This window comes from Siphateles boraxobius, unplaced genomic scaffold (genome assembly GCF_051911475.1).
Source record: "Siphateles boraxobius isolate OS27281-9 unplaced genomic scaffold, OSU_SipBor_1 13, whole genome shotgun sequence".
NCBI lineage: Eukaryota > Metazoa > Chordata > Actinopteri > Cypriniformes > Leuciscidae > Siphateles > Siphateles boraxobius.
The window spans coordinates 26,017,501-26,038,242 of record NW_027508733.1 but is presented as its reverse complement, the minus strand read 5'-3'; the positions used below and the strand labels follow the sequence as shown (position 1 = coordinate 26,038,242).

General features: G+C 35.7%; 1 protein-coding gene and 1 long non-coding RNA gene across 5 annotated transcripts in view; one reads left to right on the top strand and one right to left on the bottom strand.

The window, feature by feature from the left end:
- LOC143736164 (CD276 antigen homolog) overlaps positions 1-20,742 on the bottom strand; it is a 686,062-nt gene that overhangs the window by 552,102 nt on the left and 113,218 nt on the right. The gene's annotated exons all lie outside the window — the stretch shown is intronic.
- Positions 20,150-20,742, top strand: part of LOC143735622 (uncharacterized) — an 844-nt gene continuing 251 nt past the window's right edge. Inside the window, exons 1-2 of the long non-coding RNA XR_013203258.1 lie at positions 20,150-20,302; positions 20,386-20,465. This is a non-coding gene — a long non-coding RNA (uncharacterized LOC143735622). The remainder of the gene's footprint in view (positions 20,303-20,385; positions 20,466-20,742) is intronic.

The window sequence follows — 20,742 nt, the reverse complement described above, 5'->3', positions numbered from 1 at the left end:
TGAAATTTAAAAAAAAATTACTTTAATTTGACAGTATAACTTGAAGGCATAGAAAATCAATTAAAAAAACAAACCTGAAAACTCTCTTCATTGTCTCCAGATGAGTTGTGCATGTGTCCCATTATCCACATCTGGTTTGGGGTGAGCCCATTTTCAGACCGTAATGGATGATTGTCCCAGCCTTCAGAAAAACTGTGGAGGTTACACTTCAGACGTGGGAGGAAGACATAATGTGCACAAAACACATGAAGGGAATCTGACAAGTCCAACAAGCCATCTTCCTCAAGGCTGTGAAGTATTTCGTAATACAGCTGTGTTACGCTGACCCAGACGTCTCGCCACAGGCGTTCAATTCTAGAGAATACAAAATGTATCGATTAAAAATGGTAAATTACACGATAGTGTGACATCCTAATCCTAACTTGTTTATTACCTCTGATTATGTACGCTTTTCCCAGAATAGAAGCTTCCTCTTCCAGTCCCTTTCACACGAAACATGGTTTCTGCAATTGCCACATTTTCCACACCTTCATCAGCCCGGACCCTGAAATACGGGGGGTTAAGGGAGAGGTTAAATCTGCTTGACTGCCATAATGTTAAGAAAATACAAATAAACATGTTTACTCATCCGTCTCTCCCAAACCTACAACAGAAGTGTCCTTCCTGGGTCAAAATGACCCGAGGGCCAGAAATCTTAAGATTCCATTTTTATAATTTATTTCTAAATATTTATGTAGGTTTTTCTATTATTTTTGGGTGATTTTTATTATATTTACCTTTTATTCTGAATATTTAAGGTTTTTTTTATTTTAAAAAATCCATATTTTGTAAAAAGTAAATAAATCTAGCTGAATTAAAACCTAAACATGTGTACATTCATACAATTTCATAAATATAAATATATTTAAAAAATATAACTATGATCTCTCAAATGTAACTGTTAAGTCAAAAAAAGAAACATGAAACATAATATGTTCTATTGGAGTGTGTGTGTGTTTTCTGCATTGGGGATATTCTGTATGCCCTTCATTTGGGTATAAATCTTTATTGCCTCAGATTTTGTATATCAAAAAAACAAAAAAGTAATAAAAAAATGCAGTTTTCTCATAAATTCCAATCATTCCTATGTGGGTCAAAATGACCCACGAGGGACCCTTTTGTTACTTTTTTTATTGCCCCCATTTAAACTCCTCAAATCCACTCAGTTTTTGTGTGTGTGTGTGTGTTCTGGTGCAAGTATGACAAAAGTAAAGAAATCTTGGACCGGTACGATCAACACACGATTTTTATAATTTTTTGGAAAATCAGTTTTGGGTCAAAATGACCTGAGGGAGGGATGAGGGTTTAACTAAACGCAATGAAGTGAGGAGCAGAAAAACAATTTTCTCCTACCTTGAAGGCCAGCCATGTTTTTGCACAGACTGGAGAAAGAATGATAAGGCAGTGCTTGAACGGTTGTTTGTTGCTGGTTCCAGGTACATGATCTATACCAAAAAAGAATAAATGTAATACATTAAATCATTCAATACATTCAAACACAGGTAGATAGTCAGATTATAGATAGAGAAGTAATATTATTGATTGATAGATAGATTCCACTGGGTTGAAAATAAATGTGTTTACCTTTCGTGAGAACCCATCTATCCCACCAAATATGATGATGTTGTACCTTCAAAGTAAAACCATGTTAAACGTAATATTGCATAACATTACACTTTCGTAGGTAAAATATGAGACCATACCTTATGAGCTTGTGATTCGTGTCAATATGGACTAAGGACAGTGGATTTTGAACAAAATATGACCTCCTGACAATACAGCCCAGCTGTGTCATCCTTTCCAATATCCCAGGGGCATCCACTCTGTGCATGGATTCTTTTATGCGGTTCCATTGCACTCTATGTCCGTCTGCTTGCAGGCAGCCTTTTATCATCCTATATCCAGCATTTGGTAGTCTTCTTTTTATAGCCAAAATGGCATCATCAAATTCATTGTCCGATATGGTGCTATACGTAGCTTTTACAGAAAAACCAAAGTCACGCATTCGGCGGAAGATTGTTGACTGGCTTACTCCTAAAATGTTCGCAATACAAGAAACTGGTAAAGACATCTCTATGAGACGGGACAGCATTTCCTCGGAAACAATAAACGTAGGTCGACCTCGTCCACCACCACATTCCCTCGTAAGAACTGGGGCCACCTCTTGGGAAAGAGCTGCATGAATTTTTTGTTGTAAACCCAAGAGGGTCTCCAAAATATCATTTGGCACATCAAAGATAGTGGAGGCTGATGACAAAATAAACACTTCTTGATTGACAACATACTGAAAATAGTCCAAGTCCAGCTGATGACCATCTAAAACTGCACTTATTCGTGACCTGAGGCGTTCTAGTAGCTGCGTCATCAGCGGTCCCTGTAAGTAAAATTACTCTGACATTAATATTATACTTAGACAAAATTATATATTTTATTAGTGAACAATGAAATATGACTTCAATACTTAAACAGAGAACACTTATATTACATTATATTATTATTAACCTGTGTATTACAGTGCATGTAAGTTACACGGTTGTTATGAAGTCAACACTTAAAATTGCTCATTCTTTTATGTAGCCCTATCTCATCGCTCTACAGGCTGCAGTGATTACCTCCTAAACAACTGTCTTCTTTAAGCACCTAACGTTAGATGTACTCTGAGAGTTTTTCTTACCTACTATAATATCTCTGTAATATTGCGCCTCTCTGTTATTAGTGATAACTAACCCTTAAACACACAAAAAATTAATTTACCTGAGACGAGGAGTGAGCGCTCGGCTGTTGATCCCCCATTTCGGCGCCAGTGATTTAAAAAGTTGGTGGGGCGCATGCGCACTTCGTTGAATCGATTCATCTTCCCTCGGATAGTAATGCCTGTGACCTTGATGACGTATTTTTGACAGTCGTTTCGCACGCCGCACTTCGTGGTCGTAATTCGCATGTCGTGTGTGTGTGTAACAGAGCTGTTGTGAAAACAAGTGCTGTGTCTGTAAACTGACACAGTCGTACATTTTAGAGTTGTACTCTAAAAAACTCACAAAATCGCGATCTGTAAACTGTCGTGGCCGTAGATTTTGGAATCCAACTCTGACAAAAAACAGAATTACATACAATAGTTTTAAATTACGCACGAGTATATTAAAATTACACACAGATGTTTTGAATTACGTACGATTATTTTTGACAGTGATTTTATTCCATAAAATTGGCGCCTGAGTGCAGCATAACTCATATTGTTAAATGGATAAAACGAATTACATATTTGTGATGGACGTCAATGTTATCAAAGTCACAGTTCTCCTTCATAAATTTTAATTCCAGAAAAAGTGGCTGGTAGATAATACAAGTGGCTGGTAAAATTGGGCATCCAGCAGCCACTGTGGCTGGTGGGCAAAAAAATTAATTTCCCACCCTGCCTCCAACGAATTCGATCCGTGGCCAAATTCTCCACATCTTCCCATGGGACACTGACATTCTTCTGGTCGTCGTGAAACATCTGTCTCCATGTATTCCTTGGTCTTGCTTGTCTCCTGCATCCTCCTAGTGGTGTCCACTTCATAACTGTTTTTCTGTTGTGTAGTTTGGGCATGTGTAGGATGTGTCCAACGAGGTGCTCCCTTTGCTCTGTCACAGTTTCTGAAAGTCTGCATGTGGAGTCCCACTCCTATGATCTCTGATATATGCAGAACCATTATTTAAAATAGTCATTTATCTTTTTCCATATTGTTAAAGAATTTTGTTTTCTCGTTTCATCTTCATAAACTGTACTTGAGGTCTGCCTAATGCCTTTATCAGACAAGTGTCAGTGCTCATCAGGAGTTTTGGTAAAGGACATATTCATTGACATCCATTAGTTCTAGTCATGCAGCGCAATATGTGCAATATGACTTCATGGTGCAATAGTCAAATGTATATTTCTGCAAGTGTATATAGCAGGTGTTTGTCCGAAAAATTGATGATAGTGAGAGTGTTCAGGAAAACCTTTTGAAACAAGCAATATTTATGGAGTTCTGTTTGGTGCTGAAAGAGTATTACAGAAATGACACACTTGACAACTGGACATTATTCTGAGTTTGTTACCTTTACATTTAGATGGACTTAATGTCTTACATTTAGCTTCATTAAACCTTCAATTACAGTGGTCACTATTTATCCACCATAACTACATCTATGTTATCATTATATGACTACCTGGTTAATGTAATTGTAATACAGGCCTACCTGTGAATGTATTTTATAGAAGCATTTTCTTGCTGACATTTATAATAATTAACTATTTTAGGTTTCCTTTCATTTAGTTACAATAAAAGTGACCAATAATCACAAGGATATAGAATTAAAGATGAAGATGTAAAATGTTGTGCTTAAGTTTTCACCTATTTGTTCTTTAAAGGGAAGAAACAAATATATTTTCACATAACAAAGTTGAATCTCAACTCGTGGTTTGTAAAAATATAACTTCATCAGCGATTTTTTTAAAAATAACTGTATGTGTCACTATAATATGCCCCTGTATCTGGATTTTATGTTTTGTTTACAATTAACTGATTTTTATTCTGTTGTGCAGTAGTTTTGGCACTACATTTGTCTTTAAACAGTTTGACATGAAATATATGAATTTGCTTTAAAAATTGTGTGCATTCATTATGCTTTTGTTACATTTTGTTATATAATATACTTGATATACTATACATACACTGTAAATGTTAGAAGCACTTTAGTACATGCAATTATCTTTAATTTAAAAAAACTGCAAACTACCCTGCCATTGTGCCATTGCCTAGAAAAAAAGTTTCTCTTTCAAATGTATGCATCAGTCTAATCAAATAAGCAAATTTGTGTCATGATCATATGAATCCAACGTTTGTGGATGGTAACCACACAAAGGAGTCTTTTTATTTTTAAATGTGAGTTTTATAATTTAATTAGAAGCAATACATATTTAACAGCCCAAATATTAAATATTTAAGGAATCTATCCCTGCAGCCGGAACCGGAAGAGATCGGTCATCATTTACCATAATTGGGCAAGTAAGTGTGACGCATCTGTTCAGCTGGGTTGTTATTGGCTGTGACTTTATCGCATAACTCGTTGTGATTGGACTATCTTTTAACCCATATAAAACGGCGCTTCATGTTACAAAGTATGTTTTGGTGTTATTATTACGTTAGTTATACATTAAGGTAACTAGAAAGTGTCTCTATGTTGTGAGAAATTTCTCCTTTACCGAGATCCCAACCCTAACCCTAACCCTAACCATGTCTGCACATTTCAATAAACTACAGCACAATGTTCCCTGTTCCATTGATATAATGACAGAGATATGTGGGTAATGTAGTTTAAAACGTTTAGTAATGAAACAGTAAATGTTAAATAAATAATATCTTTAATGGGCAACTGGATATCTAAATTTGTTAATTGTGCAAACCTTTATGATATATATGAGGGATAGGTTGCAATTTGATATTTTACTGTGAGCACTTTTAAAATAACCTTTATGCCAGCTTTCCATATACGTCTGAAAACTGTGCCCAACATTATTTAGTAAACATAGCATAAGCAGTTGTCCTTCATATTTTCTCTTTGATAAACTAACCGGACTTTGAGTTACAGCCATTTGAAATGTGCTTTCTTTTGCTCTTCTGGGGGCCATTGCTGGGCCCCTGAGGGTGGACGGGCAGTACAGTCTACACAGATTTTAGATTTTGAACTATTACTATATCACAAGTATAATGCACCATTCAGTAAAACAACAAAACAGTGCCAAAATATCATTTTCACCCCATCTGACTGTTGATTATTTGCCTGACATCAGTAATCTCTATGCTTTCATTTTAAATGCAGTAGTAGATGTACTAGAATGATCAACATGGATCATCTTCAATTATACTTAAAGTGTTTGTAGCAAGATAGCCCACTACAGCCTCTTGTTATTCACACACCTTCTCTTTATTTCAATGAAAACTGGCATACATGTAAGTATGTGCAACTTTTGCTGCATTGTTGTCCCAAATATCATTAACCACAATGATATTTTTATATAGATATGAACCACAACAAAATGTTTATGTCCTAAGTAAAATAATTATGGTAATTAATTATATTTAGTTGGTTTTAAATTATGAACTAAACTAAATAAATAAGAAATTCAAATTTCTCAAATAAAATTCGGTCCCAAACATCACTTTCAATACACAATATTCACCATACTTCATTACACAACACTTTCTTTGAGGACACAACATAAAGTTGATAAAGTAGCATAAAGACAAATGAGATTCAAGATAAATAACAATGAGCCTTCAAAAATACATTAACATCAAATTAATCCATTCACAGCTGCTGAAGCCACACAAATGAGTGCCAGAGAATCATATTCAGTCACCTATGATACAGAAAACAGATTTTATATTGTGTTGGAAAAAAAATAATTCATTATCACAGCTAAACTGGTTTCTTGCTCTTCCCTGTACGTCTCTATCGTGTTTGTGTTCTTCTTCCTCATCTAAACAGTTTGTTCAGTTGTGCCGTACAGTATAACTGATGAACAGAAGATGTGATCACTGATGTGGTGTAGCTTTTTCTCAGAGGAAGAAGTCTCAACACCCCCTCGCATTCGTCACGGTGCCACTAAGTAAAGGCGCGAAAGGCGAAGTTTGAATTTCCAGGTATGTCCCTCTTTGGCTAATGTATTTTCAAGATGGAGGCGCAACATGGCTGCCACCATTCATGCGACTCGCTCATATGTATTCTGAATGGCAGATTCACACTTACGAGAGTACTTGATTAGTTGGTGGAAGTAATTACACATGAATGAGCACATATAATTTTGAAAGAACAAGGTGGGTTTTTTTGCAAAGAATCAACATAAAAAATGACACAGTGTAGCTTTATTTAAAGCAGTGATGGGCTACTCTGGCCCTCAGCGTCCACTGTCCTGCAGATTTAGCTCCAACCTCAAACCCTCCTGCCTATTGTCTACAAGTAAACCTGGAGACTTTGGTTAAAATTTTCAGATGTGCTCAATTAGGGTTGGAGGTAAACTCTCCACCTCAAAAAGGAGAATGCAAAAGGGCCTGAGTTGCCTGTTCCTTATTTAAATTTACAAAGCAGCAGTCAGTACATTATATAATATAAACATTGAAGTATTATATATATATATATATATATATATATAATATTGCAGCACATAATATAAGCTAAGTACTGAAGAAAAACAGTGTTACCCATATAAAAATCGAGTGATAATCTGTACAATGTAAAATTGTCAAGATCAAATTATGTAATACACAGCATTGTTTAAATACAAGACATACCAATGGCCTCGCACACCTTTCTGTCTTCTTTGGGCACCAGATGTTTCTTCCTCACCGAAACAAAGGACTTATTCGATTACCTTGCGTTGATATAAGGACTGGTCTTCCTTCTCTGCTGTAAAACAAGAAAGTCTCCACTTACTCTATGTGCAATTACTATTGTTCTTGAAACATACCAATTAACACAGTTATAATTAAGTTAATTTACCATACGATTCAGGAGAGAGCATTTGATGAGTAAATACTGATTGAAATATTGTAGAAACTTTACCTGGGAAGGGCTGATCACGGCAAGATTTGCTGCGACTCACTAGTAGATCTTGTGAGGGTTGGTTCCTAAAAGAGCTGTTGAGTTTGATATTGTAGAGCTTTAAAAAAGATAATCCTGCAAAACAGAAAGGACGGTAATTTACATTACTTGCAAGTAGTCAGTTTATATATAACTGTAGGATTTCTTTATGTAAGGAGTGTTGCATAATTATATATTACAACCATTTTTATGTAGTAAGTTCACTGATATGTGAGCATTTCTATGAATAAAAGTATGTCTTTAATAGCATGCAATAATCATATGAACTTAAAAAAGTGATTATGATAACATGATATAATATGTTACATGATAACATGTTAAAAAACAACAACATGATTTACATGCAAACGGGACAGTTATCAGCAGTGTAACTGATCTGATTACAACAAAATAATCGAGTATCTGATGTCATGTGACGAGTCAAATTAGCTTTTCCACTCTTGCAAACAGAGAAAGGTTATGAGTTGTGGAGAGACATCATGTATCATTGGAACATCAACAGACAGCGTCCAATTTGTAATAATTTTAATGAATACAATGCAATTAATATAAACTTTTCTGACAGTGTATGGGACATCCGACTACTTTCCAAGAAGGTGCGCAACTGATTTACAAATATGGTGATAAATATTTACAGGAATTGAGGCAATAGCCAATGACAGCACTAGGAGTAAAAGCTGCAGGATTATGTACAAGTATTGTACGAATTTGACAACTTGTTAAATCTTGTGAATTATTAAGACTTTGAGACTATGTTTGTAATGATTGGGCTATGGGTTTTGTAAGAAAAGGTTTAAGAAACAACAAATGCTTGATAAAATGTTTGATTACAGGTTAAAACCAACACATACATACCATTGTGAATATTTGCCTTTGTAGCTTTTCATCTCCCATTTACTTCTCCTCAAACAATAATGAGCTGACTGAGTCCGAAAGGCCCTTTTGGTCTTATCAGCTTAAAAAAAGAGAAAAGAAAATATCATTATGTATAATATATCGGATTATTTAATGGAAAAATTACTGATTTACCTTACAAATATTTGTTGTTACATTATTAGGCATTAAAAGCATGATAAGTGTTGTGATTAATATGCATTTACAACAAATATCACTTTAAAACTACCAATACTGAGGTAAAAGCATGGTAAGTTTTGTGGTTACTGTGCATTTACAACAATTAGTACTTTAAAACTACCAATACTGAGGTAAAAGCATGGTATGTTTTGTGGTTACTGTGCATTTACAACAAATATTACTTTAAAACTACAAATACTGAGGTAAAAGGATGGTATGTTTTGTGGTTACTGTGCATTTACAACAAATATTACTTTAAAACTACAAATACTGAGGTAAAAGGATGGTAAGTTTTGTGGTTACTGTGCATTTACAACAAATATCACTTTAAAACTACCAATACTGAGGTAAAAGCACGGCCAGTTTTGTGGTTACTGTCCTTTTACCACACCTATCACAGTAAAACAAAGGTTACGGTGGTAAACGCATGGTAAGTGTTGTGGTTACTGTTAGGGATGGGCATTCGATTAAATTTTCTTAGTCGATCGTCGGGAGAATTAACGATCGACTATCGATTAATCATTAATATTTTTATATTCAAATTCATTATTTATTTAACTTTTTATAAATTAAAAAATGCAATGAAAATACAAACATACAGTGTGTTTTTCCTCGATTAGATCTTTATTACAAGATGATCAACTTGTGGCAGTAAAACTGGACGTTCGGTTAGGCTAAACTTGAAGATATATGCGCTGCTCGAAAGCAACGGAACCCGCAGCTGCGAGTTGGCGTTCTTAAACAGAGACCCTCGTTTGTTCCAAAATAATAAATAATAAAAAAAAATCATGTTAAACAATAACTTAACCAAAAACATAATAATTCTTAGATCTGACAGGTTTTGTCAAAATGTAACTCAAAACTATCCGAGAACGGAGTCGAGAAAGAAGGTGAGAGATTAGCCTACCTACAGTAACAATCAATTAGGCTAGGCTACTTAACAAAGCCTCATAAAAAATAACTAGTAACTCACATACAACTTCTACACCAGTCTACTGATTTTTGTTGAGAAAGATCATTGCATTGCATCATTGATGACATGATCTGGGGTCAGACGCGACCGCAACCTGACCGTCAAGCCTCGTTTACACTTTCGCCTGGCTCTGCAGCGCGAGTCTCCGCAGACTGCTCGCGCACCTCCCCAAACAGACGAGGCGTTTATACTCGACGTGCTCGTCTGTGAAACACCGAATACCGCAATGACGTCATTTTTGCCGCGCTCACCTTCGCGCTCGTGCGGACGCGTCGAGTGTAAACAAGGCTTCAGTCCAGCCGCTGAAAACACCCGGTCTGAGGGGACTGACGTTGCCGGATGCACAGGTACCTCCACACTAACTTGACCAGCCCGGGGAACACGTTCACTTTCCACTCACACTACGCAACGCAGCAGCATTAGTTTAATGATAATCGATAACAAATTAACCTGATCGACGAAATTCTTAATGATCAATAATCGATCGTCGATTAATCATGCCCATCCCTAGTTACTGTGCATTTACAACAAATATTAGGGATGCACCGATATGAACATTTTGGCCGATACCGATAACCGATAATTCTTTACATTTGAAAGCCGATAACCGATATATTGGCCGATAAATCTAAATTAAAATTTTTATATACTTTGATAGCCTTTATACATAAACAAAAGGCTCACCATTAAAAGCCTTGTCTCAAACACTTTTAACATAAATCAAACCTAGTTTGAACCAGTGTAAGATTCCTTAACTTTTAAAATTAATTTTACACTCCTATGGGCAACTTTCTTTATTAAAAAAATGGTAACACTTTATAATAAGGTTTAATTTTGTTAGCATTAGTTAGCATGAACCAACAATTTTATAAGACATTTTTAAGAAAGTTGTACCTGTTAACATTAGTCAATGCACTGTGAACTAACATGAACACACATATTTTATTAACTACTATAACAAAGGCTATTGCTCTCTGTTAGTTAATGCATTAACAAATGAGACCTTATTGTAAAGTGTTATCAAAAAATCTATTGCCTAACAAAAAATAAAATACCTAAATAATGCAAACAAGTCATTGGATAACATTGGGCTGCATATAAAGAAACAAAATGGATCAATAAAATGGAATCGCCTCTTCACGGACAATAAGGAAATTATTTTTATCAAACCATATCATTGATGAAAATAATACGAGAACAAAATAATGGTAGTTATTAATTATAACACAATGTTTTTGAAAAAAATAGACATTTTTAATATTACAGTGATATTAAACATCTTTAATAGCTTAGTTACTGTTTCAAATGACATTGCTGTGTAAGCTGCGCGCGCTGAAGCTGAAGAGAACGAACGTTAAACCGAATCGCTTTGCTAGAAGGTTAATCAACTCAACGGTTGCTGAAGAATGCAAACCCAAAGAATTTACAAATTTATTACAATAGTGAATACAATTATAATTATATGACAGTCCCAATCATAGCTTTTAATGTTTTGCATTGTTGTTTAATCTGATGCTGAAGAGAACGAGCACCGGGAAACTGAAGAACTTTTCTAGCAGGTTGTTTAAATCCACGAAACGCATCATATGTGAGATTAATCAGATATTTATTTTACATCAACTTTATATTACGACTTTTCTGCAAAAAATGACGTGAATGCCTAATCGAACTTGTGCTGGTCATAATGTTGTAGTAGGCTAATCCCTGTTCTGGACGCACTATTCCCACAACAACGCGCTGAAACGGCAACTAAACCCAGAGAATTCACAACGTTTTATTACAATAGTGTTCTCATTATAATGGCATGTATATGACAGTCCCAATTATAGTTATAAATGTGCATTGCTGTTTGAGCTGCGCGCACGCTAAATAGGCTATAAAGATGATCACGGTAGCCTACAATGAAGCGCTACTGCTTCGTTCATTAACTCAAACAAAAACACATCCTATATTAGATTAATCATATATATATATATATACACAAAATAAACATATTACAACTTACAATGGCACAGAATGCTGCGAATGCTCAAGAGAACTCGACTGTGCTTGTCATGAAGGCTTAACTCCATAGATGCGCTCTTTCCACCACAGCGCGCTCGTCGCGCTGAAACACTGGCGAACAAGAATTCACAACATTCTTTTACAGGCGTGTTTTTATTATAATTTTATGAAGCCTATGTGACAGATTTGTGCTGCACATGTTGCACGGAACTGTATCTTCCTTTTCGAAGTGAATCCAATCATTCAGAACCATCATGGCGAACAGCGGCATCTCTCAACTGAAGTAAATAATCTATTATCTATCGGCTTTGATATATCGGCCCAATTTTCTTATCGGATCGATAACGATAACATCAAAAAAGACCATTTATCGGCCGATATCGATATGTGGTCGATATATCGTGCATCCCTAACAAATATCACATTAAAACTACAAATAATGTGGTAAAAGCATGGTAAGTGTTGTGGTTAATATGCATTTACAACAAATATCACATTAAAACTACAAATAAATTGGTAAAAGTATGGTAAGTGTTGTGGTTAATATGCATTTACAACAAATATCACATTAAAACTACAAATAATGTGGTAAAAGCATGTAAGTGTTGTGGTTAATATGCATTTACAACAAATATCACATTAAAACTACAAATAATGTGGTAAAAGTGTGGTAAGTTTGTGGTTACTGTCCTTTTACCACACCTATCACAGTAAAACTAAGGTTACTGTGGTAAAAGCAAGGCAAGTGTTGTTTTTACTGTGATTCTACTACAAATACCACTTTGGAACTAATTGTACTAACTTACTTTAACCTAGTATGAATATGATTAACTGATAGAAGGTCTAGGCCTGTAGCACGTCACCGGACAGATAGTGTTTAATCACCCTGTTTTGAATTAGAAAGCAATGAAACGCAAAGCCTCCGTGGAGATGACAGATAATGCAGTGACTGAACATGAGCTAATCTGATTCATTTCGACCACCAGAAAAGACATTATATCAAACATTATTAGGTGTATTTTGCTACTTACCAACATCTGGCACACGTGTGAACTGATGCCAAATATCGCGATGTGTTCGGAAGGAGACTTCTTCAACGCGATTTCCTACTGATAAAATTCGCGTAGTCGTTTATACTTTTTTTTTAATTCAATCAACAGCAAAGCAGTCCAGCTTCCCTGGCAATAAGACCGAAATAATAACATTAAAAGATATATATATATATATATATATATATATATATATATATAAACATGAAGATATCGTGAATAAATGTCGATTAAACAGCTTTCTCTGCTCCACTCCGACTGGCAGAAAGAATCGTGCATTACATTAGTAAAAAAATAAATAAAATAAATAAATAAAAATGCTGATATCACGAAAATAACGAAATAAACGTGTCAGTATCACGAACCAGTAGATTAAATGACGTGACCATATCACGAACTGCCATGCGACTTGGCTGTGTGGCACCTCAAAAGCGTGGAAATAATTCCGAATTTATATTAAAACGAGTGTATAGGGCTACTGAGAAGTCTGAACATTACTGGTATTGTCATTTTTATAACCTTTATTTAACCATCTGGAACAGAGAAAAAATGATACCACTTATGGCGTTATTTTTTAGTCAAAAGTTATGAGCGTGTAAGACATGCTCACGAGCACATTATGTTATTTCACACGCGCAAAAATGAACCTTCAGCTGGCATGATAAAAGTACTCGCGCACAAATTCAACAACCGAGAGGTGTACAGGTAGCTGCGAGTGAGCGCCTGGCATACTCTCATAGGTTAACTCTGCTTGTACAGTGGAATCCTGCTCGCGCGCAGCGGGCTTCTGCTCGCGGACTGCTGTTTTGCTCGCGCAGTGGATTTCTGCTCGCTCAGCTGATTTCTACGGAGCCCGGGAGGTCACCTGTTGGGAAAAAAAAAACAATCCGTGGCGACGGTTTTGCAATCCGTCCGCTCAGTTTATAAACCGTACTCACGAATTCTCAAACTGTTCCCTCGGTTTAACAAATCGTGCTCACGGATTAATAAACCGTACCCACGAGTTCATAATCCGCGCTCTCAGATTTGTAAACCGTGCCTTCAGTTTTTGCAATCTGTACCCACAAATTCATAAACCGTGCCCATGCTTTCGCAATCCGTTCCCACGGGTTTGTAAACTGTACTCACGGATTTGTGGCCTCTCCCCCAGTCTGTGCCGGCAGATTCAAGCAGGCATCTGTTACGGTGGGGGATAAATAGTACGGTGTTTATAAACTATATATTTTAAAAATGGATAATTTCCTAAATTTCCTAAAAAACGAAAGAGAGTTGGATGACGCGACTGTGTCAGCGTTTCGAGAGGAGAAGGTAAAAAGCAATACAAAACGAAGAATGTCATTCCTTTGCTCTCTGGCTGAATGTTAGGGCTAGGCCTAGTTATTTAATAATTAGGCTACATAGGCTATTAAGTTAAGCCAGTTACATGCATCTAACCCTGACATTTTGTTGGTGTGACCTAATGAAGTCCGCTTATTTATGACATATTAATAACCTATTATATATATATATATATATATATATATATATATATATATATATATATATATATATATATATATATATATATATAAATAGATTTACTTAATATGTCATAAATAAGCTGACTTCATTAGGTCACACCAACAAAATGTCAGGGTTAGATGCATGAATATACTGCATGTTTCCACTGAAAAAGTGACAACCTAAGTTTATATATATATAAAACCCATTAATTAAAATTTCACATGAAGCAAACTTAGGTTGGAAACATGCAGTATATTCCTTAATGTCATTTTGATTAAAGACCATACACAGTACACAAGACAGTTCAGCTTCACATTGTAAAGATATTAATAAAAATGTTGGTAACGCTTTAGATTACAGCCCAGAAAGTACTGTGTAATTAAGAGGAATTTACAGAGTAACTTTCTGTAATTATAGTGTACCTATAAAGTACTTGCATGTAAGTATAAGGGAACAATATGTAAAGTTTGGGAAATTAAGGGGTAACAACCAGGAGAATAAAAAAAATATTTATACTGTAAGTATTATAGAACTAAGGGGAACTTATTCTACTATTATGATACAACAATATTTCATTTGGGAGCAATTTAGCGAGAACATACACTGTGTACCTTTTTGTAATAATTGTGTAGCAATACATATAGGCTTTTTTTAAATTACAGGGTACATATCTATGCATTTATAAAAAAATATATATGTATTTTTTTATAGCAAAAGTGCAGATGTTTAAGTTTGGGCTAACATGTTTCAAGGCAAGAAAAGCTAAGACTATTGCAATTTTTTTTAAATATACTGGGAAATAAATCCGGTTTCATGTGGTTACAGGGTAAGTGGTGCTTGTATAATAAATAAAGGTTTCCGAGTCAGTGATATAAGATTATGTATGCATTTTTATTGTACTTACCCTGTAACTACATGGAACAAGAGGGTAACAAGCACCACTTTAATTTACAGCCCGCAACATCACTTACCCAGTAACTACATGGAACAAGAGGGTAACAAGCACCACTTTAATTTACAGCCCGCAACATCACTTACCCAGTAACTACATGGAACAAGAGGGTAACAAGCACCACTACATGAAACAAGAGTATCTTTCCCCAATATTTAAGCAAAAGTTGCAATAGTTTTCGTTTTCAGTGCACTTTTGTTAAAAAGATTACTTTATAAATGCATAGATATGTACCCTGTAATTTTTTAAAAGCCTATACAGTATGTACTGGTTCACCATTATTTCAAAAAGGTATGTTCTTGCTAAATTGCTCCCAAATGTAAGATTGTTATATCATAATAGTAGAATAAGTACCCCTTAGTTCTATAATACTTACAGTATAAATAATTGTTTAATTCTCCTGGTTGTTACACCTTTATTCCCCAAACTTAAAATATTGTTCCCTTATAGCCTACTTAAGTACGTTATAGGTACACTATAATTACAGAACGTTACACTGTAAAATCGCTTTAATTACTCAGTACTTTCCGGGCTGTAATCTAAAGCGTTACCAAAATGTTTTATTGGCAGAAAATACATATTAATAATTTATGATAATATCCACAAGGAAGCTTGAAAAGCAGGATTCAAAGCGAAATTGCACCATATGTTGGTCTTAAAATCAAAATGAATAATGAAAGGGATATTAAATGATTAATATTTTTTTTTATTTCATTAAAAGGTTAGTTGAAAATTTTTAATTCTGTCATAATTTACTCAAGTGAACTATCCCTTTAATGAAATAAAGAAAGCCCCCCTCCCCCTCTCTCTTTTCTTCTAGATTGACTGCTATGCAGTCAATAGTATGTCAGATGAGCAACTGGAGACATATGTCCCCAGATTTGGAGACCGGATAGCAATAAGACAGTACTGCAGAAGAGAAGTAGCTGCAATAGAAGGAAATACCACAGTCTCTAAAGCCACACAAAACCTCATGTCAAAATTGCAAGGAAAGCGGGATAGAAAGAGGAAGCATTGTGATAATCGTTCAGAAAAACTCAGTGGAAACTCAAATGCCCAAAAAACTGAGCGAAGTTACCAGATGGGACTGTTTGAAGAGGTCCGTGGCTCCTTTGTCCAAATAAAAGAAAAACGAGGTGGTGGAACCAGACACTTAAAGGCTTTAAAGAGTGCTACAATGGGAGAACTTGAATGCCACACTGGAATGTGGCAAGAAGCTGTTCTTTCCAAATGGAAAAAATAAACTAGGGGATATAAATGAATTTGAGATGAAATTGAGAGACTTCACAGAAGAAGAACTAGAACCACAAACAACATTAGGTGAACAATATGAAACGAGAAAGGTAAAGATACTGAGACTGTACCTGTCTTGCAAGAGGACAGACACATCTGCAAGCAGCAGCAGTTTTCTTGAGAGGATTTGTTATTTGTTGTTTTCTTATACTTATACATCAATATAATGAGTCATAAAATGCAAAAATGTTCTTACAGCATTGTTTCAAAGTAAAATTATTACATTGTTCTAAAAAAGAGGAAAAATTGTCCTTACAAAGTTTACAAAAAAGTTTACAAAAGCAACAATGTTCGAAGTTTATTAATTAGAAGTTTATTGATTAAAGATGTTCTACTGAATACAGTGTTTAAAAAAATAAACAAAGGATACAAAATAAATTCTGTCATCTTTTAATTAAATATGTAGTATACAAGATCACAGCAATAACATTAAAGAGACGAAACCAATGAATAACGTAAAAAGAAAAAACAGATAAAAGCCATCACCTGACTACATTGGCTGGTGTTCCCTGAAATTACTGTAACTCTAATAATAAAAGAATTTAAGTACAGTCCATAATAACTTTCTTAATACTGATTGATTTCTCAGCATGTATTTATCTCACAACATTTAACACTGTAGTAAGCTCTTGTCTTAGTGCAAGGTAGAGATCAAATGCTGTGTACCTATCCTTGGGAAGCCTGAGGTGATGTTGGGCCATGATGTGTGCACAAAGGGTGAAGACGTCCTCATCACAAGCAACATCAGAGCGATGGATACATTGATCTTCACAGGTGGCACAGTCTGCCACCAGTACATGGCATATGTAGTCTTCTGTGTCATATAATTCAGGTAGGGTATACATGACATCTGGTCGACCGTGGGGTACAAGGCGGTTCCTTGAAGGACGAATCAGGTGGCTGTTCCAAGTGTCTTTGGTGGAATCCAGATCTTCCTGTAAAAGTCACAAACAGTGGGAAGCCTTGGTTTAAAGTATTGTTTATTAAATCACTATTGTGTGTGTATGCGCGCATGTGTACGTGTGTGTGCGCACGTGTGTGTGTGTGAGAGAGAGAGAGAGAGAGAGAGAGAGAGAGAGAGAGAGAGAGAGAGAGAGAGAGAGAGAGAGAGAGAGAGAGAGAGAGAGAGAGAGAGAGAGAGAGAGAGAGAGAGAGAGAGAGAAAAATCACTATTTACCTGGATCAAGCCCAGGAAACAGAATAAAACAAGGTTCTTGTCCAACCAGCTGCCATCAAATTTGCCTTCATCTTTAATTTGGTGAAAATATTCAAGCCAAAGGTCCACACACTCTTTTCTAAGAATACCCCACCAGCTCTCAATTCTCTGGTTGGCCGTACTTTTTCCATAGATAAAGCTTCTTTCTCCAGCCAGTGGATCATCATCGCTACGTCGCAAATACCGCTGCATATCCCTAATGGTGCTGTTTTCTGTTCCCATATCTGCTCTCAGGATTCGAGGACAGCCACCAAGACTTCTTACTGTCTCAAGGAAGTAACCCCCTATGACTTTAGGGTCACTGCTTGTGCAGTATGCATTCAACCATAGTATTCTCCTTGCAAATCCATCAATTGACCCATTGATACAAATGCCAAATGGCTTCAATTTGTCATAAGAGTCAACATGCCATATAAAGTTGGGGCCTTTTGAAAAGTACGCTCTTCTGTGCAGTCTTCTTTTTCTTCGCATTTCGGTGCCCAATGGGTCAAGAGTGGACAGAATGAGGCGGATGTCTTCTTTGCGCACATGAAGTCCTCTTTCCTTGCATTTACTGTACATCCATCTATATCCATGCAATGCTCCTGAGCCTTGGAGCTCTTCTCTAACAAACTGAATAACATCAAACAAGTTGTCATAATTTTTTCTGCGAAATAGTCCATTTCTACCTAAGATTTTTTTAAGTGTCTTCATGCTGATAATAATCCTGTGTTTAACACTTAAAATATGAAGGATTTCTTCATACTTTAGACCCAGGTCAAAGTAATGTTGAATTAGTCCAAATCTGTCCATCCTAGGTAAGAAATAAATGATGAGTTGAAGGTGGATGGAAGCCTAAGAGAGAGAGAGAGAGAGAGAGAGAGAGAGAGAGAGAGAGAGAGAGAGAGAGAGAGAGAGAGAGAGAGAGAGAGAGAGAGAGAGAGAGAGAGTCATTGGGCAGTATAACAATTTACCTAAACCCTACACCGAATGGTCTAATTTACTTGTATCTTTTAAAGTCCATTTTTTGGGGGGGAATAACCTCAGTATAATAGAATAATCAAAAAAAGACTTCACATATAAAAAAAGAAATATAACACAAACTCATTTCCAAAACTGTAAAAGGTTAGGTTATATAAAAATTAAAAATAAACTCAAATAATAATTATTATTACATGTAGGCTACATATTTAGAAGATGCTTTTATCCAAAACGACTTAGAAAAAAGTAACACAGCAATTAGTCAAATGTCAGTCATAATACAGGTTAGACTATTTTTTTTGTGTGTGTATTAAGTGGAATACATCAAATTGTCTTAACTGCGTCTGCACGCCTCAAGTGAATAATAATTATTATTATATTAGTGTATAACTAAAAATGAGTCTATCACTTAAGACAGTGAGTCTAGTACTATCACTTAAGACAGTAATATGTTTATCATAAATTAATTTATGAATGCTTTATTTTTTAGCAAAAATTATGGAAAGAATGTAGGCCTATTTTATCCAAACCCTTAGGTTATAGCCTATAAAAATAAAGCATTGATAAATTATTTTATGACAAACATATTACTGTATTACTAAGTGAACTAATTTATAGTTATAAATTCGAATAATAATAATAATAATAATCATTATATTTTAGGCTACATATTTAGAAGAGGCTTTTGTCCAAAACTTACAAAAAAAGGAACAAAGCAATTCGTCAAATGTCAGTCATAATACAGGTTAGACAATAATAATAAAGTGCTAAGATTATCACAAATAAACAAAAGATTTTGATGCACGTCATTCGATATTAAATCAATCGTATATTCCACCCCATAGCCGCTACAATTGAGAATCACTTGAAGCATGCAGACGCAGTTAAGACAATTGTATGTAGGCCTATTACACTTAATACACAATAAAACAATATACAATAAGATTCGTTAACAACGTACCTCCTGGACTGGTGTTCTTCGAAAATGAGGGCGAGCCACAAATCCGTGAGTACAGTTTACAAACCCATGGGAACGGATTGCGAAAGCGTGGGCACGGTTTATGAATTTGTGGGTACAGATTGCAAAAACTGAAGGCACGGTTTACAAATCTGAGAGCGCGGATTATGAACTCGTGGGTACGGTTTATTAATCCTGAGCACGATTTGTTAAACCGAGGGAACAGTTTGAGAATTCGTGAGTACGGTTTATAAACTGAGCGGACGGATTGCAAAACCGTCGCCACGGATTGTTTTTTTTTTCCCAACAGGTGACTTCCCGGGCTCCGTAGATTTCTGCTCCCTCGAGTCTACATGACTTTTGACAATAGGCTATATGCACACTCTCTTCCGCATTCCAAGTCAGCCAGCTAAGTCACATCCGGTTGTCGCCGGCGCACGTAGCGTCAATAGCAACTATGGCGTTTTTCACGGATGCCCGTCCTCTGCAGCTACAAAGCTGCCAGTGTACCTGTGTGGCAGGTACAGCTTTGTGTAATCATGTGGCAGCACTGTTGTACCAGACTGCACATTATTGCCAGCTAAGAATCACCTCTGTTCCCCCAACACACAGCTGCACAGAGACTGAACAGAAATGGCATAAGCCAAGAACCATGGTAACTAATGTTTCTAACAGGGTACTTTGATTCTATTTATGGATATTTCTGTTTATTGATAACCTTTTTTTGTTTAAATGCAGGGTGTTAAACCTGGTCTGGTTAATGACATGGTGATTCTTTCAGCCAGACCCAAGGAACGAAAACTGGTGGAAGGCATCAGGTTAGTATTGTTGTTATTATCATTAAAGACATTTTCTGTTATAATCAGTGAGACCTCAAATAAAGTAGTCATCTGATCATATGAGACACATTGTATGTTAATTTCCATTGTTAGTATTAGTATAAATACTAACAATGGAAATCAACATACAATGTGTCTCATATGATCAGATGACTACTTTATTTGAGGTCTCACTGATCAGTGACAATATCAGTGACTATCAGTATAGATAGTTGTTCAAGCAAGAAAGTCCTAACCATCTCTAATGGCTTTTAAA